The sequence below is a fragment of the Spermophilus citellus genome (assembly GCF_964194105.1).
Source record: "Spermophilus citellus genome assembly, chromosome: 5".
In the NCBI taxonomy this organism is placed as follows: domain Eukaryota; kingdom Metazoa; phylum Chordata; class Mammalia; order Rodentia; family Sciuridae; genus Spermophilus; species Spermophilus citellus.
In genome coordinates this window covers 11,051,132-11,063,237 of record NC_138186.1, presented here as the reverse complement: position 1 = coordinate 11,063,237, position 12,106 = coordinate 11,051,132, and the positions used below count along the sequence as shown (strand labels likewise).

Genomic DNA, 12,106 nt, shown 5'->3' with positions numbered 1-12,106 from the left:
TGATGATTGACAGTCCTTCCTTCTTCTCATTTCAGGCCAGTTGCTTTCTTACCTAAAATGCCCACGGGCTGTAGGACTGCAACAAAGGGTGGAGGGCTAATCAAATTTTGCAAATTACAAAGGATGCCTCAATGCAGAAGCATCCGGTTACCAAGGCCTGGCAGCTGGGGGAGATGGCAGGGTAGAGGACCAAGAGAAGGAGGAAGGAAAGAGGATCCTCCCAGATCAATTAGGAATAAAGGGAGGCTTCCTCCCAAATTAAACGAAGCAGATGCTGAAGGCAGGTTTCCTTTGGGTCACCTTAGCTGCTCGTGATCTCAGCCATTTGCCATTCCGCCCGTTTGGCTTCTCCCTCTCGGTCTGCCAGGGTGTCTCTCCTCCCTCCTCCTCCCTCCTCGCCCCATTCCTTCTCCTTTCTTCTCTCTCCCTCACACCACGTTCCCATTATTGTCAGTAGAACGAGCTGCATGCATGCCAAATCAGGTCATTCACAAATATAGAACAAACGTCTGTCACTACAGATTTACCACGATGACTAAGGCCTGGCCCTTCTGTCTGTAGAAAGTGTGCCCATTTGTGATGCCAGATCCCAGCCCCCGGAGCCTTTTAACCCTCTACCTTAGCTTCACCCAGGTGAGCATTCTGCCAATAAACATCCGTTAGAGTGTCTTTAATGATTCATGGTAATGGCTGCGTTGTTTGTTCCTGAAGCCAAGTCAAAGCCAGCCTTTCCATTTAACCCCTCACCCCAACGCAGGCTCAAAGCCAGTGTCTAGGGTTGAAGGCTCAACTCTAAATATTTGTTCTGCGCTGAAACCTACTGGAGAATTTCACCCCAAACAAGGTAACGCTCCATTAAAGTGAAGGAGACAACTTTTCAAGAGAAAGAAGTAACTAAACATTCAACATTCTCTCTTTTGACATGTTAATTTGTTGTGAACTATTACATAGTTCAAATCAGATCATTCTCCTTTCAACCAGATGTTAGAATAGATTCCATGATAAACAAGAGGGAAAAATGAGTAAAAAAGAAATTAATAAAGAGAGGAAAAACAGGATAAAATACAACTGAATTGCCTATTTTTCTTTAAGAAGGTCTTGTTCTCAAATGGTTGGTTCATTTTAAAGTTTGAGTCCACCATCAGTTGTACAGATAGTGTAAAGTCAAGGCTACATATGTGAATGAGATCATTGGTAATGGAGAATGTAAGTCAATAATGAACCCCCCAATTGAGAAAATAGGAATCTTTCAGGCTTTATGAATAGTTACTGCAGAATAGTCCCAATAGACATTTTAGGAGATCCCAAAACTTAAGATGAAAAACAAAACCAAAAGCATAATCGACCATCTACACAACTTGTTTCTATTTAAATTATTGGGCTGAGCCTGTTTTCATAGTTGAGAATTTTTATTTTTTTTTTGTAAAGGAAGGCAATAAAACCACAGATATTAGAGTGAATATATCAGACTTGTCCTAGATTCCCCAAAGAACTGACCCCAGTTGTAAATGCCTTTGCCAGTTAATTATGACACTATTAATATCGTTATCGTTGCAGTCATTATTTTGTTCCCTTCTTTGATCACGCATTGGCTGGTTCGCCCATGGTGCATGGACTGTGATAGCCACGTGCTGGCTGGTGGGCAGCCACAGAGAGGACTCGACTTCCACCCACACTGAATCATGCAGTAAATTCACACTCGTTTTCATGCCTGTGCGCTTGCATGCTGATGACCCGGGAACACGCTTACACTCCATATTTTTCCTTGTTGCTCCTGATTTGTGTCTTCTGTGGTAGGAATAGAACAATATGGGCTTCCTCCAGGGGACAAAACAACACCTAACTCTGCAGTGCAGGAGGGTGAGAGGAACAGATGGAAGCCAACCACACTCAGAAAGGGCCAACTGAGCGCGTGCGGGAGGAAACGCGGCTACCGGCATCACACCTGGGCGCTGCCAACCATCTTGGCAGCCGGGCTGCCTGGGGAATGAAGGCGAGGGCCGGGGTGAGAAGATGATCCAGCAGTGGCTCACAGAACCGTCCTTTGAGGGAGGATGCTCAGGTGCCTGTCTCCTGAGACCAGGGGGTTTAAAAGCTCCCAAGCCCCAAATGGGGAGTGGATGACGTGAGTGTTGTGTGTGTACATCATCGAACATGTCTGGGACTGCAGAGGTCCACAGCAATCCCCTCATCCTGGAGTTGGCAATAAGACCAGCTAAAATGCCCTAATTCACTTACACCAGCTCTTTGTGGTGTCCACAGTGAGAACAGAAATGCCTCTTCTATGGCGGTGGGCCATTGTGGGGTTTTAGTCCTGGCACATCTTGGGCAGGGCTGTCTGATGGACTCTCTGTGATGCTGGACCTGGCCATATACAGCAGCCACTGGCCATGTGTGGCTGTTCACATCTTGCCACACAGCTGGCTTAACTGAGGATCCGTACTTCTAACTGCATATGATTTTAAATTTTCATTAATAAAAAAATGTAATGACCCTGAATATTCAATGAAGCACATCAGGGGCTGCTTCTGTCACTGTAATTGATTCTCCTGGGTTTGGTGGCCACACACCGAATAGTGCAGATCTGAGACACGGTTCTCAAAATCGGCTGCAGAACTTTCTGGCTATTTCTGTGTCAGCATTCTTAGCAAGGTACGTGTGGAAACTTCCTCCGCCTGTGGATGAAAGAACCTAGTGGCCCATCCCTCTTATAAACCAGGATTCAAGGCAAAGCAATCACACTCAAGCACACAGGCACTCCCCGTAATCCAGTGACTCAAAAATCAGCTTTCTACTCCTGAACCAAACTTTTTGGTTCATGTAACACTTTATCTGGGCCAAAACTTCACCCAAGAAATAACAAAGAGGAATCTCTGGAGGGACAGAAACTTATAATCTATGTAAGCTTCTCGGATGATTCTTATACAAATAGTCCAACGTTAATTCAAATACATCTCAAATCATCTGTATCCTTGTTAATTCAGGCTCAATAGGACAGAGGTCAAATTCTTTGCCTCCCAATTTGCCCAAACCTTGAAGCAATGCTGACTTAACTGGTTACAAGGCACAGAGTCATCTTTTTACTTATCTTTTACTTGTTGGTTGGTTGGTGATAAAGATTAGACCCAGGGCCTGGCACATCTTGTGCAAGTTCTCTAACCACTGAACAACACCCTGAGCACACTCATGGGTTAAATGATTCAATCTTAGAATGGCTCAGACAGAGATTTTTTAACTTACATTTGATCTCTGTGTCTCTCCTTGTATTAGTGATCCTATCTTATTTTATTTTAAAGTCAAGTTTTTCCCACCTCCTCTCCCATCTGTCCATTTCATTCTTTCCCCAACTCTATAGTTAGTTGATAATATAATCATCTTCATCTTGCAACATCATACCCAGCCTCGTCTTCAGGGTAGTTTTGTAATAGTTCCTATTTCTAGAGTATTTGATCTAAGGAAATTTACCCAGTGTCATTAGGCTGGGAATTATAGAAAGAGGTGAATTTGTACCCAAGCTACATTCTTGACTACTAAGGGAGATAGCCACCTTCTCTATGCCCCCAGCCCACCATCGCTGTCCACAGCAGTCATTTTAGAACCAAAGTGTCTTCTCTTTTCGACGTTCACTGTGCAATAATAACAGAATGGTCAGTGGATGTTGAGGACACCAGGCGAAAGACTCTCGAGAAAATTGGCCATGTACATAGTCTCAGAACCACACCACTAAACACAAAGAGGAAAGTTGGCAGGTGCCACCTTAACCCAGGGATCAAAGTTAACATGAGAGTAATGGAGAGGGTCCCTGATGTGGTACACAGAACTGCACCAGATGGGTAGAATTTCTATCAAAAATGTTAAACTTGAGTCTAATCACGAGAAAAGAATCAGACAAATTCAAATTAAGGTCCATTTTGAAGAAAAAAAAAATAGCCTGTACTTCTCAAAAATGCCAGCGTCGTAAACATAAGAAAGAAGTTTGGAGAAGGATTCTACACTCAAGAGGGTGAAGAGACATGTGACTCTCTATGGGATCCTGATCTTTTAAGAAGCTGTAAAGGACAGTATGGGGACATCTGGGGAGAAGCACACACGGCCCATCTACTAGCTGGTAGGATGGCGTCTCTGTTAGGTTTGCTGAGTGTGCATCATCTCAGGAAATTGTCTCCAGAAGCGTGAAGCAGTGAAGGGGTATCAGAGCTACAGCTAATACTGAAACGGCCCAGTGACACCCAAACCGCGCTCATACACAGCAAGTAAGTGTGGCCAGCTATAATAACTGGGGAATTTAGGTAGAGCATATGGGTGTTCATTGTATCATGTTTGCAACTTTTCCATTCCACAGGTTTAAAATCTTTATCAAAATAGAAAGTTTGTAAAAACAAAACAAAACAAAAATACATTTGAAAAACCCTCAGAAATGCTAATACTTAGATAGCTCTGTGTCTCACACTATCCCAAGCATTTTACAAAGATCAACTCATTTAATCCTCATGACACCTTGCACTGTATGTCATTATTGTCCTCCTTTCACACATGAAAGGTTGCGATTTGGCCAAGGGCAGCAGCTGGCCAGGGCTAGACCTGGGATTCCAACCAGAGTCCCTGCACTTGAACTCTCTGCTAAACTGTGTTGTTGGTATCCCCTTCTCACCGACTTCAGCTGGGGTTGACCACATTGTTTCTCACACTTCACCAGCTCCAGCATTTTAAAGCTCTTCTTTGTCTCCATTTGAAGTTTATCCCCAGATGACTTTTATCCATTTGATCTATTTCCATAGCAGGCTCATCTGGAGCAGATCCCTCTCCCCCAAACTTGGGACCTCAGTCACGTTCACCACCGTGTCCAATTAGAAGCATGCCTCCCAGCACATAGTAGGGACTCAATAAATATTAACCCAAATGAATGAATGAATGAATGAATGTCAGCCTTTCAAATATTGGGACACAACTTCTGGAAATTTCCATTCTCTGTTGAAAACATTCCCAGTCGCTCCAACTGTTCCATTAATATTCTAGTCACTGACCTCCTAAATAATTCCAGCTTTCCTAGTTGTAAAAGGTTGTGCCCAGAACTGAAAAAGAAAAGTACTCCAGAGTTCACTGTTCACCATCAGGTGACGGGGGGACACCACTTCCCTTGCTTTAGACAGTGTCTTTCTGCTAATGGAGCCTAAAAAAAGATCACAACAATTTTTAAAATGACTTTGTAAAAACTACCTAAGAGACTTCCTGGCAAAGATAGTGTACGGAACATATACATTTACTCTGGCTATATTCCCAGTCCCACTAATATATATATGTGTGTGTGTGTGTGTGTGTGTGTGTGTGTGTGTGTGTGTGTTCCCTCTTTATATAAGTATATTCACTTACATGATCTTAGAAGGACAATGATAATGAGAGAGAAGGAGGTGGTGATAACATATTTGGGAGCCAGAAAGCAGATGCTTAAATGGCAACTGACTTACCAGAGCTAAGAAGGGAGAATCTTAAGCCATCAGAAGGATCACTGATAACAAACCTGATGACCTTGAAAACCCCCAGAGGCTCGGAAATGGGTGGCATCAACTACTTCTAGAAGTGGGACTTATGATGCAGGTTCTAGGCGTGACATCTCTTCCATGCAGTCCTCCTCCCCAGCAGATAATTGGAGGCCTGTTCAAGAGCTAGGGCCTCTGCCGGACAGAGCTCAGGGCAATCATGCCTTAATAAAAGGAGGGGAGCCAGGCACGGTGGGGCACACCTGTAATCCCAGCAGCTTGGGAGGCTGAGGCTGGAGTATTGCCAATCTGAGGCCAGCCTCAGCAATTTAGCCAGGCTCTAAGCAACTTGGGGAGACCCTGTCCCAAAATAAAAATTTTTAAACAGGGCTGGGAATGTGGCTCAATGGTTAAGCACCCTATGGTTTCAATCTCTGGTACCAAAAATGAATGAATAAATAAATAACAAATAAATAATTAGGGCAGGTAGGACAGAAAGAGGATTAAATAAATTGACATATCAACTGCAGCGACCTGCACCCTCTTCACTTCCAGAACGTTGGCAGCTTGTTTCAGTCCATCAGGCAAAAGTTTGGAGGGTCTTTCTCCAGAGACTTCAACTAGTTCATGAGGAAAAGAGTTTAAGAAACGGACTTGGAAGTTTCACCACAGACATGGCTAAACCAGGCCACCCTGCCGGACACCACATTGTTCAAATTTACCCGTGAGCTCAGAGTTTCTAAGTAGCTTCAAAAAATGCTTAAACTTTATTTCATTGTGGGAAGCTGTACCTAGGACCATGTTTACCATTTTAACCACTTTTAAGTGCACAGTCAGTGACATTAAGCACGTAATGCTACCATCAGCTCTGTCCTCACTCTAAACGGCAACTCTGTACCCACTAAGCAAGGATTCCCCATTCCTGAGGACCTCCCTTGTACTTTCTATCTCTGTGCACTTGACTGTGCTCTGTGTCTCATGCAGGTGGAATCATATTATTTCAATTTGTGTCATGTTGCAAGGTTCATCTGTGTACCAGAAGTCAGAAATCTCTTAATTTTTAAGGTAGAATAATATTCCATCTGTAGAAATTATATAGAAATGAGAAAGCTTTTGTGTTAACTCTCAGTCTAGAGAATTTTTTATTCCTTTCCCAAACCTGCATGAGGTGTAAAACCTCCCTACATAGTAGCACAAAGAAGCCACCCCAGGTACTGGCTGTTGTAGAAACAGACAGATTTGCAGGCCTCACCATGGACAGTAACCTCTTCAACTTGCATCAAATAGAGTGGGCAGATCCGTGCAGAAGCACATCGAAACAGAAATAGCTAACTGGAGCTGTTCAGGTGAGGTCAATGCATAGCCTGTTCTATTACGTCTGAACTGTGACTAACCATAAGTAGAGAGAGAGAGAATTCTTTGCTGTTGGTATCCATGTCCTTCTGTCACGGATCACCAAAGACACAGTCTGGCCTGTGATAAAGGAAATGACCACAGTCAGGTTGACAGCAACCCATGGACTCAGAATGAAGTGGACGTATGTTAGTCCCACTTTATAGGGTGCCCCATGATCCCTCCCCAAAGCACCAAGGTTCACATGAGAGCCTCATATTAATCAATGCTCTTTATGTGTTCGTCATTTTGTTGGTTTATTTCTTTCCTGGTGGTTGTTCTTTTATTTATTTTAAAACTGACTGAGCTTCTACATGCCAAGTGCTAGAGTGGGCGCTTCAGCTCTCGGCCCCTGGAGTACCATGGTAAGTCGTCAGGACATGTTTTACCATGTAAGACAGATACAATCTTTAACATTCATTTGAATGCTTATTGATCATGTTGGGTGTTGCAGGAACTGTGTGCTAGCAGCTAAACCATGAGAAAACGAAGATGATTTTTGCCTCATTGAACAGGAGGTATACATACACATGTTTGAGTTCACTGGTTAATGACTAATGTGTTTTTTATATCACAAAATGCACACTAAGTCATTATCCAATGTGCGTGTATGTATGTGTGTACTTTCTATGACATTCTAATCATGTTTCTTTTCTGCTTAAAACTCTTCAATCTACAGGTACAAAACCCTTATCCTTAGCAGCGAGTGCCTTCAGGCTGGCTTCTGTGCCTGGTTTTCTGACTTCTTTTCCTAGCCCATCTCTAAGCCAGTCTTCTTAAATCCAAAATCTCTTGGGAAGCGCTGTGCCCTCTGCTTTGGCTCTGGTGTTCCCTCTGCTTCTCTGAAGTCTCCCGACTCGAATGTTCTCATCCTACCCTTCAAAGCAAAGCTCAGACTCGGGCCTCTCTAAGAAGACCCCTGTCCTTCCCGGACAGCCACCACTATGACCTGGCAAAATGAGTCACCTTCTCTGATGCCGAGTCATCAGACACGTGCAGCAGGATGAGGTCTGTCTCCGACTCAGCTGTGTGGGATTCTCCAATGTGCTCATTAGAACCCCACATGAGTTCTGCAAAAATCCTACATTCCAGCATCTTTGGGACTCCTTTTCCCCATTCCCGATGGTGTCCTGGACCAGCATCCCTGCACGGTGCCCTCTCTGCCCAGGCCCACACACGGCATCACGGCAACCTGCGCCTGGCTTCCTCTGCGGCCCAGTCATTCTTTACTGTTGCAGCTGCTGGGAGCTGTCTGGCTTTCCTTCTCTCTTCTGGAAATCTCAGGCATCAACTTCTTCCCTTCCTCCTCTTCCCTACAATGTGAGGGTGGTTCTGCTGGGATAGGGAGAGGACTGGGGAAGAAGGCAGTCACCCTTTAGCTCACTCCTCCAACTTTCCGTTGGACCCAAGATTTGCCTGTAACTGTGATTTTGTTCCCCCCACTCTGGGGCTCAGCCCTTTAACAACAAAAGCCCTGAAGTATGCAGCCTATTTCTGCTCAGCTCAGATAGCTTTCTCCTCTGCAGATGGCAGTTTAATGTCGACTTGTGAGAGGAGGTGAGGAAGGAGTGAGTACAGCAAAAAGACAAAAAGAAAATCTCGGGGATTGTTTCTTCAAGATAATACCCCGCTTTACTTGTAAACGAGTCGTTGTCAGGCTGTGGGGTGTTTCTTGGTATTGTGAGCTTGTTGGAGGCCGGGCCTGGGCTTAGCTATTTCTGTATTCTCCGAATTGTGAATAGTGTCTGTTGTACAGTAGACACTCAATAACGGTTTATTAAAGGATGAGGGAGTAAAATCAGTGCAAATTCTCCCTCACTTACAGTCTTCAGCTATGCCATAAAGTAGCCACTTTCTAGCCTGAATGTTGAGGCCTTTGATGATCAGATGTCCCACTTATTTTCTGGCCCTATTTCATCTTTACTCCATTAATCTTTCATAGTTTGAGTTTCCCACTAAGCTGGGAGTCCCTTGAAGGCCAAGATCATATTATTCTAATCCAAATGCAGAACTAGTTAAATGTGCTAAAGAAATGCTGCATTAATACATGGTTTAAAAAGAACTCAGTGTGTTCACTTAAGATTTGGTTAAGATTCTAACAGGCAGAGCAGATGGACCTGGTAAGCATTAACTTTGATAGAATGATGATTGCCCAAAGTTTAGGTCTTTCTAAGTCTGTCTGATACTATTTACAAGGTTATTGGTTTTGCCTGCTGGAGAGCAGAGATAGAAAAATGTTTGTGAAACTAAAAATAAGATTGCATCAAACTATAAGCTGCTACAAGGCAAGAGGAATTCCTTATTCTTTGTTTCCCCAGCATCAGGACATAGCAAACAATATTTGCAACACAAATAAGCACATTGTGTTTTTTTTTTTTTATATTGGGTAGAATGAGTTTGCCAACTTAATTTTTTCTGTCTTTTCTCAAGATTGTTTTAGCAATTCCAGTTTCTTTGCCTTTTAATATAAATTTTAGAATTTTTTATATGTGTAAACAAAATGAAGCCTGATGGATATTATATTAAATCTGTTAGTTCAGTGGTGGAGAATTGACAACCATACTGAGTCCATGAACATGGTATGTCTCCCATCTATTTAGTCTTCTTTGATTTTTTTTTAACTAGCATTCTTTTTTCCATCATGAAAACTCTACATGTATTGTAGATTTTCACTTTAATAATATTTCATTTTGGGGAAGTTATTTAAATAGTATTGTTTTAACCTTAGTTTCCAATTTTTGATTGCTAGTCTGTAGAACTATAATTGATTTATTTTATGTGAACAAGATATCACATAAGTTTGTAAAATTCCCCTATTAATATTACCAGCTTTATGATAGATCCATGGTTTTTATGTGTAGATAATATATCAAAAGCAGGTAAAGACTTTGTAATTTGTTTACCTTTTATTTCTTTTTTCTTGCTTTATGCTGGCTAGGACTTCTAGTAAGGTATTGAACAACAGGATGAAAGGGGATTTTCATAATTTTGTTTCAATATTAGAAAAACCAAAGTTAAAAAATTTCCCTTTTTCTGCTAGTTTGCTGAGGTTTTTATTATTAGAAATGGACGTTGAGTTGTGTCAGGTGATTTTTCTGCACAAATACGTATGGTAACATGATTGTTCTTTTGTCTATAAATATGATGGATCACATTGATTGGCATTGTAATATTGAAGCACCTTTGGATTCTGAGAAAATATTCCAGTTAGTTATGATGCATTAGTCTTTGAATATATTGTTGGAGATGATTTGCTGGTATTTTCTGAGAGATATTCTCCTGCAGTTGTCTTTTTCTTTACTATTTTTGTGTAGTTTTTTAAATCAAGGTATTGATGACATGAAAGAATGACTTGGGAAATCATTTCTCCAATTTTCACCAAGAGATTGTATAGGATTGGTATCATTTCATCCTTAAAGTTTTGGCAGAACTAATAATGATGCCATCTGAGTGAGTATTTCTTTTGTTAAAATTTTAAACTATGAATTCAGTTTCTATAGATCTATTCATACTACCACTTTCTTCTTGGGTAACTTTTTGTAGTTTGTGACTTTGAAGAAATTGCTTATCTAAATAATTCCACTTATGTTTATAGAGTTTTTGTAGAATTCTTTTTTAATATCTTTGGAATCTGTAATTATATTTCCCCTCTTATTCCTAATGGTAGTAATTTGTGTTCCTTCCTCCCTTTTTCTTTGTTAAATAGGCTAAAAGTTTATCAAATTTATTGACTCTTCCAAAGAACCTATTTTTTGTTTCATTGAATTCTTATTTTATTCTATAAATTCCACTTATTTCTGCTCTTTATTGTATCCTTCTTCCTTCTACTTTATTTGGATTTCTTTTGCTTTTCTTTTTCTATGTCCTTATAATGGAAACTCAAACTTCTGAGTGGAGGTTTTCTTTTGTACTAAAATCACTTAATACTATAAAAGTCCCTCCAAGCACCACTTTATATTCATCCCATAAATTTAGAGATGTAGTATTTTGATTTTTTGTTCAATACAAGCTGTTTTGTAATTACCCTTTGAGACAGTAACTGATGGAAGTTGAGTTGGCTAATAAACAAATCTGAGTGATGTTTAAGGTTTGGTTACCTGAGAAGGTTGGTGTTGTTTTCCTTCTCACTCTAACAGAAGTGAGGCATCATAAAAATATTTAAGATTAAGCATTGAATAAACTATTTGCCTTGAGTAGTTTAAACTTTAGCAATTTAATGTAATAGTGCCTCTTCAACTTAATTTTAGGAAGACCCTAAACCAAACTTTTGAAACCTTCTAAGAATCAGAAACTGTACCTGGGTCAGCGGCACCTCATCTCCAAGAGTGTGCTGTGATATGGTTTCTGAAGCTACAAAGGCATAAATATCACTTTGAGAGCTTATGAAACAAAGACTTCTGGGTCCACACCCCAAGGTATTCTGATTCAGCAGGTTTAGGATGGGCCCAAGAATTTGTATTCTAGCAAGTTTCCAGCTGGTCTGAGGATGGCACTTTGAGTAGTACTCAGAAGGAGCAGGAGAAGACTGCCTACCAAGCTCTCTTGGACATGCATTTACACTTTGCAAATATTTCTTTCTTCCTTTACATTTTTAAAATTTTCTTATTTCTTCCCTTTCTTCTTCCTGCCTTCCAAATATGGTTATTTTCCAAAATCACAACTTTGACTCTTATTTCTTTTTTTTCTTTCACTCTAATTTCAGCAATTGCTTGTTGAGTCTCCTAACTGTGGAGCTAAGCTCTTGGTACCACAAAAGGCTCTTGGGTACCACGTGGATCCCATGCCCCCTCTTGTCTTCTCTGTGAAGGTGTTTTTGGAACTTTCCCTCAAACATGGCCACCTCCTTCTTTGCTTTCCCACAGCTCTTTAATTGTGTCACTCATCTGTTTTTTATTTCATTCTCTCTTGGTTGGAATTTTCCTAAAATAATATCCCAAATCTCAATTAAAAACAGGATTTGCACTGAGAAAAATTGTCCCAACCTATGGTTTTGATTTTGTCACCCATCTGTAGTTATACTTCTAGATCCAATAATTATATAAATCTTAGAATGGATCAAAGAATTGTGACAATCCTTTATTATCTTTTTAACTTTTTAGATTTTTTCCACATTTTTATTGGTGAATTATAGTTGTACATAATGATGAAATTTGTTGTTACATATTCATACAAGCACACAATATAACGATACAACTTGGCCAGTATTATTCCCCAGTATTTCTCTTTTCCCCAGTATT

At 40.9% G+C, this 12,106-nt stretch overlaps 1 long non-coding RNA gene across 5 annotated transcripts in view; it reads right to left on the bottom strand.

Moving 5' to 3' along the window:
• LOC308649893 overlaps positions 1–12,106 on the bottom strand; it is a 47,082-nt gene that overhangs the window by 18,859 nt on the left and 16,117 nt on the right. The window lies entirely within an intron of this gene.